Genomic DNA, 8,389 nt, shown 5'->3' with positions numbered 1-8,389 from the left:
GGTTCAGATATGAAGAAGTATTGCAAAGAACTGCATTTCATTTCACTGAATATACATGCCCACACTGAGAAAACGAATGACAAAAAAATTGTCCTGTTTTCGTACCACTCATCGAAACCTACTACAAACTGAAGCTACAAGGAAATGACTGCGAAAAAAGTATCCTCTCTTCCTTATAGGCTCTTCATCTCAGGCTGCAAAGACAAACAAAGGGTATGGTTCATCTCAGGTTTCTCCCTTTCTGATTCTTCCCTCGTGATTCAACTTGCCCATGTGCTTGTGAAACACCTGAAAGCTTAGCATAGCGAGATTGCAGACAAGTGCTCATGTGCAAACAATTATTAAAATCCTCATAAACTTTGGATCGAGACACTTCCCACAAACTTATCAAAGTAGCAGGCTAGCAATTGAGCACAAGCTTAAATAACAACTCCTATTCATTGCCACTATGGAACGGGTTCCATTTTATGAGAGTGAACAGAATCAACAATATAGCCATGAAAGTTTTTGAAAACAATCACTAGGAGGTTTGACTTCAATTTCAAGAACAAAAGAGAACACAAGCAGCCAACAGTTTTATTCCTTTGTGAACCTTCCAAGAGCAGGTATCTAGTGAGATTACCTCGTCATGATCTGGAATTACTCTCATCGATCGCATAATTATAGTCCTCACTGGCCAGTGGCCGAAGTGTTTTCTATCTACTTTATATTTGTGGAAAGCTTATCTGAAGCTTGGTAGGGTAATTCAAAGAATGAGCAAAACTGAAATCTAGATAGTAAAGCTAAATAAGTGTTCCACTCTAGTACAAAGAAGTCTTCACATTCCAGTCATTGGAGAAAGGTAGTGCCCAGGGGAGGTGGGAGGGAATGGACTCACGCCAAAGAAATGATGAGATGCCTGTGCAATGCAAGGTGATCCCAGAATGCGACTAATGCTCAAGCTATCAATATTGCATAGGTAGTAGTTTGATTAGCCATTCTGAATTCTGCTCATGAATATGGAAGCAATGCTGACTATTTCTTGATCTTTTGAACCCTTGATCTTTTGAATGACGACCCTCACTTTTTTTTTGATTTTTGTGAGAGAGTCATCAATATTGACGAATATAGCTCTTCATAATATGAAATTTGCAGGGTCAATGACAACAAAGCGCTTTTGAGTCTTCTTTCACTTGATGAGTGTGCGTATGGAATAATCAACTACTGTGGGATAGGGAGAGATGTGCTATATAGGTAGGTAGGTATGGTGTGAACACATGGAAGAAATGGTTTATTTTCAGGGATTTGTATATGTACACCGGCAGAGTTTGTGATATCCCGATGAGGGAATGCAATGCCGAGTGTTGAAGAGGCTAGCAAAATATAAGTTACGCAAAAAGATTGACTGGATTTCGAAGACTTCAGACTAGAGGAACATCAAACTTAACAATACGCACTAAATATTCAGATTGCAATAATCAAAGGCTAATGAATTGTGCTCTGTTTTTGGCATTGGTGGGATAGAAAAAAAAATTACTCTGGCCAATAAGAGAATAAAATCACCTTCACCATGCTTAACTCAGGTGGTTCTATGAATAAAAATTAGCAAACTCGAGCCTTTTTTGCTCAATCGATGTTCATCAATCCCTAATAATAAGTGTTCTCTACCTTTACGACTATATGTATCAGCTGAAAACTCTCTTATGTCATTTAATTCAGCATGGCAATGAATTCAGAGATTATGAGTGTGCTCAAAAGCTAGACTACCAACTTATCAAGAAAGCAACAAGTTCTCTAACCTAGGTCTCACGAGGCAATATGAGTTTGACAATCACACACTGAATACAATCTAGCATAGCTAAAGCGATCATGAATTTCGGCAGGGGTTTGCTAACCTTGCATCAGCACAAAAGGGTTGTACATTAACAAACATGTGCCTGTACATCATCAAGTTCCAAAGTTGTGCCACATGCCACATCTATCAAGAACCCAAGAACCATAGTTTAGTCTAAAGGGTTACACAAGTTATCTTGTAGACTTCTATATGGATGAAAAGGAGAACATTGGCCATACCAGTTAATAACAAGAGGAGATCTGAATTCGCTGCACACCAGCAATCATTCGAAATGAGGGGTATTCTTGTAAAGTTCCTGCATCCATTAAATTCTGTTAAGCAACAACAATTAAGACATATGCAAGAACACCTTCTATCTTCATCTGGTGCAGCACCGAGTTTTAAAAACGGCTGACCTTAATTTCAGTAGAAAGTCACCAGATCTCCTTGCTTCCACCATATTATTCCATGGTGATCTTTTGACCATCACAGTCGAATAAGCCAAGCATACTATCAAGTCATCATGGAAGACGACCAAAATGTAAATGTAAAGTATCTAAGAACCAACCAGAATGAGCAAAGAACACCTGCAGGGGAAAGAAAAAAATGTTGAGTACATCATATATTTCGTCCAGGGAGTGAGACAATGAAACTTTGAAATGGTATTCGCTATACGATGAACAGATTGGATTTACACATACTAACCAGAGATTTAGGAATTTTCATACAAGACCCTCATGTGCCACCAGTGTGTGCATGGGGCGAATTTTACAAGGCTAAAATAATGTACAACTCCAAGATGAAGCTCTGCATAGAAATTTTGCTCAGACAATAGATTATGTGGTAATGAGGTAAACCAAATGAAAAAAATGACTTGACATGTGGGATTAGGAAGAAGCAAGGTAAGTACTTTGCATTAATTTTTACGAAGAGTAAACTGTGGATTGTGGATGTATTGTACACACAGGGAGTATTATTTTGCAAGCTGGACTCTAACACTCGCAGTCTATAACAAATGCATGAAGGGCAAAGTTCAAAACAACAACGTGCAGATCAGCAGAAGACGTATATTTTTTTTCTATAAACAGTGGACGGGAAATACAACAGTATGGGACGATTAATTATGCATGTACTAACCAGCTTTAGATGCAGGACGGGAGAAACAAACTGAGACCATCATGCTTGCGTTGGCAACCTTGCTCGGACTTGTAGGAAGCTAGAAGAATACGCAAATCGAATAAGATGCCTGCGAAGTAGATTAAAACAACCAAGTTGTTTTATTATTAGATGACATAGCAGCTAACAGCGATGAAGCAAACGAAAGAAAAGAAAATGGCTTCAGTGCTTACAAAGTTAATTAGGAACGAAAAGGGCAAAGGCAGGGAATGGAACTGGTAATGAGTACAAAGATGGAGGGCAGTGTTTGTTATGTACCTTGGATTGGTCAGGTTCTGACAATAGGGATGATTGCTGTCATCTTGCGGCACTCCCTCTTTAGCTCCTGGCTGTTGCCACAGCTGACATCTAACTCTATCATTGAACTTGGAAGGCCGTCCTTGGGAAGTGACTTGATGTCATTACAGCTGGAGAGACGTAATCTTTCCAGAGAACTCGGGAGGCTGTTCGGCAGCGACTTGATGGCACGACAACGCTCTATCTCTAATTCCTGCAGAGAGTTCGGAAGGCTGGGCAGCGACCTGATGGCTGAACACGCACAGATCACTAATTGCTTGAGGTTGATAAGCTTGTGTAGACCTTCAGGGAGGCGATGCAGCTTGTATCCCCCAAAAAATCGGATCCTCTTAAGAGAGGTCAGAAGTTGAAGGGCCTCCTCTTGCTCCTCTGTCAAGCACTCTACCTCGTTGGTGAAACCAAGCTCGAATCTGGTGAGGGTGGAGGAGAGGAGGCTGCAAACGGGAGCGGCAAGGACTCCTGTGTTGTTTTTCGTACTCAGATCAAAGAGCTTGGAGGAACGGGAACAAACCTCTCTGTCATGTGAGCCTGAGGGATAGGAACCAGCAAAGAAATCGGAGGAAGTATAGAGGGTTAATTTTGTGAGGCGGCCGTAGGCGAGGAGAGGCCATAAGCCCTCGTCTCTTGAATCCCCCCATATATTCAAGAATAATTCAGTAAGAGAAGTGAGGTTTGAGAGGAGTTGCAGTGTCTCCATGTACCTCACGCCGCTTAGGATTAGGTGTTGCAAGCATGCTGGGAAAGGGAAACAAGATGATGACGGGGACGAATAGGAAGAGAGGAACTCGCCGCAAGGCATTACATACAAGAAGCGAAGGGAGCAGAGACGCTGGAGCCCCCCGCCCCACAGTGAGCCGGAGAGTAAGCTCACCTTTTCGCAATCTAAAATCGATACCTCCTGTAGGTGGGGAGGCAAGAGCAGCAGTCCTTCTGTTGCCGCTGCTGTTATTATTTCCCCCTCTCCTTTTTTAGGTTCCTTCTTCTCTCCAGTTTCTGCATGCTCCACCACACCCAACCCAGTTATATTGTCACACTCTTGTATTTTCAACTTTGAGAGGCTTGGAAGGAAAGAGAGCAGCAGCGTCAATTCTTTCCCACTAGTATCACACTTAATGATCTCGAGTTCTTCAACCAGAGACTGGCATATGGCATGACTCTTACCTCCAACCGGCAGCAAGACACCACTTGAACGATATATCTTGATTTTCTTCAGAGATGTTAGCAGCTGGAGGTGATCCAGCTGTAGGGGAGGGACATTGTTCACACACAACTCTTCTAAATCAGTTAGATTAGAGAAATTCAACCCATTCCACAACACATCACCCTGACCACCCTTCCCCTCTATTTCCAAGCTTAATTTCGATCTGTATCTACATGGGTAAACCACCCGCTCAATACCTGATCCTACTCTTGCTATCTCAGCAGAACGGGGAGCACCAGCCCGCCAAGGGATAGGAGGCAAGGACTCTAGTTTCGGGCAGTCGACAATGACAAGTTTTCCTAGTCTAGGGAACCAGCCTATTTTCTCCTCCTGCTGTGCTTGACAGCAACTAGGAGGACATGAAAACGGCAACTCGATGAGTTCAGAGCAATTTTTAATGAGGAGCACTTCCAGGTGAGAAAAAATAGGACAAGTGCCACTTCCAACCCACCGTTTCAACCTGGATATGTTACTTAGTTGTAGACTTTTCAACTTATGAAAGCTTGGAGCAGAGATACTACCACATTGATACTCTTCACCAAGCTCATTAATCATCCACATCTCTCCCAGAGGTGGAAGATTATTCCAAGATAAGCCATCCAGAGAAAGAGATTCCAAACATTTAACCGAGAGATTCGTACATAGCCATGTTGGGCAATTAGTGCCCCCATGCCCTCTAATGCATAGCTCTTGAAGATTGCTATGTGGTACAAGACTTTCAAGAACGTATTCTTCCTTCACTGGATCCTTGTTAGAGCCCCTAACATCCCATTCTAATATGAGTTCACGTAAGTGGTTCTTTTGTATCAGTTTGAATTCGTTTGCTTCCTCCTTTGATTGCACCTTTTCAAGATTATAAATGCCAAGTGATCCAATCTCTTTCAATTGCCCGAGCTGGCTCGGTTCAAAACCCTCACTCTCCTTACCCACTCTAAATTCCATTAATTCCTGCAGGAATTTTAGTTTTCCCACCCAACAAATATTAGAATGAAATTCAGGCCTTTGCACAAGAAAGTGACGCATTTTTACAAGGTTGCTCATATTTTTTTTACGAGGTTGCTCATATGTGCAGTTGATTCAAGGCATCTATACTCACGTTGTAGATCAATGACTACTAAATGATACAATCTAAACAACGCACAAGGTAAGAACAAAGGCCGGTAAAGCCCCGTCTCGATCCTCAAGTACCGCAGATGGACTAGTTTTGAGAAGTTGTGCAATATATCCTCAATGTTATATTGCGTGCCGCACAAAAATATGATGCGGAGAGCTCTAGCTTCGCCAAACAAGCTAGCGAAAGTTTTGGAAAACCTTCCATGGTAATATCCAAATAACATTAAAGTGTGTGAGTTTTCAACTTCCAATTTTGTACCAAGTGCACGCAAATTCCCATCATATTCTTCAAAAGACATTTTGTCCTTGATATCTGTGTCATCTACAATGATTGAAATGTGACGTACAGATGGGGGAATTTGTATGTCCCTCACATTAGAACTGTATATGCTAAGACACTCATGGGATGAAACCTTCACTGCCAACTCATGCATTAGGTCATGCATATCGTAGTAAGGATGCTCATTTCCTTTTGAATTCATTTTAAAAAATCCATAATTTACCAAGTCATTTAAATAGCACAGTCCAACATCTTCAAGTCTTTTTGTCTTCTGGTCACCTGAATGTAAAATGTCTAGTCCAATCCACAAGTGAACCAACTCTTCACTACCAAACACATAATCTTCAGGAAACAAACCACAAAAAGAAAAACATTGTTGCAAATGGAAAGGAAGATAATCATAGCTGAGCTTTAGAGCTGGCATAATATCATTATCGTCCGTTGTTGATTCCCATTCTTTACTTTCCAGTACGCTTCTCCAGTGGTTCAATATAAGTTTTGTTCTTAGTAATCTACCAACAGTTCTTGCTGCAAGAGGGGAACCCTTCAGCTTGTCCACTATTTTGCTCCCAATGTCAACTAGTTCTGGATGGTCAACCCATGGTTTTTGGTCACCAAATACACACTCTTCGAAGAAAGACATGATATCTGCTGAACACAAACGCTCCAGTTTTAGTGAGTATTTAGTTGTCTTAACAGCGTTTGCTACCTCGGATATTCGAGTCGTGACTATGACCATGTTACCTTTCCCCCCCTCTTTTTTGAAAAGAGCTATTACATTTTTCCACTCAACCTCACGATATTCCCAAACATCATCTAAGACAAGTAAAACCCTCTTTCCTTTTAATCTTTGTTCGATGAGCTCTTCGGCACTACAATTTTTGTTTTCATTGTTAACTTGGGGGATTTTTTCAACGATATCTTTCGTTAACCTATTTGCGTTAAAATCGAGAGAGACGCATATCCAAATGGATATCTGGAAATGGTTCTTCATTTGTTCATATATATGTTGTGTGAAAGTTGTCTTCCCGATACCCCCCGGGCCAACAATTGGAAGCACAGTAAGTCCACGACCCTCGCTATTAACAATTTCATCTACAATGATCTTCTTATGGCTATCCCTTCCATATAACTTAGGCTCTATAATCAGCGGGGTGGACTTGGGTCTGCTCATAGCAATGTCCTGGGTAGGTATACGGACAGAGTTTGGTAGCTCTAGACTAAGAATGGCATGTACATAGCACACACGGGCTTGAGCTGCTCTGTGATGTCTGATATCTTTCTAGACATTTCCACCCTATCAAACATCAATTTCGGAATTTGTAAGGGGTCATTTCCAGTCATGCTGGGATTCCCCATCATGTCAGTTTCAACATCATGGTCGACAGAAGGTAACGAGGAGAAGCAAGAGAAGCGCTTACCGACATTGTTTGCGGTTGACCTTGATGACGATCCGATCTCACGCCGGCCACCACAAAAGCGGAGGCCTGAGAGGAATCCTTGTTTACCTTGTTGGTCGGTATCATCATGCCTGGCAGTGGCAGCACGCGTGCACACAGGAAACTTGAGTTTGTTCACACAAGCTCTGGCCGTGTGACGGGCGTGGAGGGCGAGGTCCTGCACGCAGCCAGCAGCATGCACGTCGGCGGCATCGGAAGTGCCGTCGAGCTCATCCTGGATGCGGAAGTAGTCGAGCTCGTCGAGCACGTCGTCAGCCACGTACGCCAGCTGCCGCAGCTTGTTTAGCAGCTCAGTCAGGGCCGGGTTGTGGATCTCCCTGCCCCCGGCACTGTTCAGCATCCCCTGCGCCTGCAGCAGCACCATTTTCAGAGCCTCAATGTTTGACCCGAGCTTGGTGCTGGCCGCCCACGCCTCCAGCACGCCCCCGGACAGTGGGCTCAGCGCCTTGCCCACCACCCAGCTCGCCGCCGAGATGCCCACCGGCTCCATCGACCCGTTGGCTCCGGTCCTGCCTGCGTGAGAGCAATCGAGATTTAGCTGAAGATTGCGGTCGGAGCTACAGGATTCAGATCATCAATTAGGCACCACCGGCTGGGATAAAGCATTAACTTTCCAACTTTGCCTGATAAACTGGGTAACTATACTTACAGAAGGAAAAAAAAAACATGGAAATTGAGCAAGGGGGCGGCGCCGCGGTGCGGGAGCTTGTCGCCGCCGCCGCCGATTCCGCCGCTCACCCTCTAGGGTTTCTCTAGAATTATTGCGTAGAGGACGAGCGGATTTGGGATGGGCCCTCGCAAGGAAAACGAGGGATTCATCCAAGCCCATATGTTGTTCATTAGCACACACCGGGTTATTATTCTATGGGGCCTGATTGATAGAGGGCCTCCTCGTTTCTCTTGATTCTGAAAACAAAATACTCGTTGCCAGAAAATTTGTACATACTCCCTCAAAAAGGAGGAAAAAAAACTACACACAAGTGTTACAAAGAGAGCCCCCTCAAAAAAAAAAAGTGTTGGAGCATGAAGAGGAAAATGTGTGCGTACCA

The 8,389-nt window shown here is 43.3% G+C and overlaps 1 pseudogene; it reads right to left on the bottom strand.

The window, feature by feature from the left end:
- LOC123046817 (uncharacterized) lies at nt 1-8,171 on the bottom strand (annotated as a pseudogene).
- Between the last annotated feature and the right edge of the window lie 218 nt (nt 8,172-8,389).

The sequence above is a fragment of the Triticum aestivum genome, chromosome 2B, assembly GCF_018294505.1.
Source record: "Triticum aestivum cultivar Chinese Spring chromosome 2B, IWGSC CS RefSeq v2.1, whole genome shotgun sequence".
Lineage (NCBI taxonomy): Eukaryota > Viridiplantae > Streptophyta > Magnoliopsida > Poales > Poaceae > Triticum > Triticum aestivum.
This window is presented reverse-complemented; position numbering and strand designations above follow the sequence as displayed.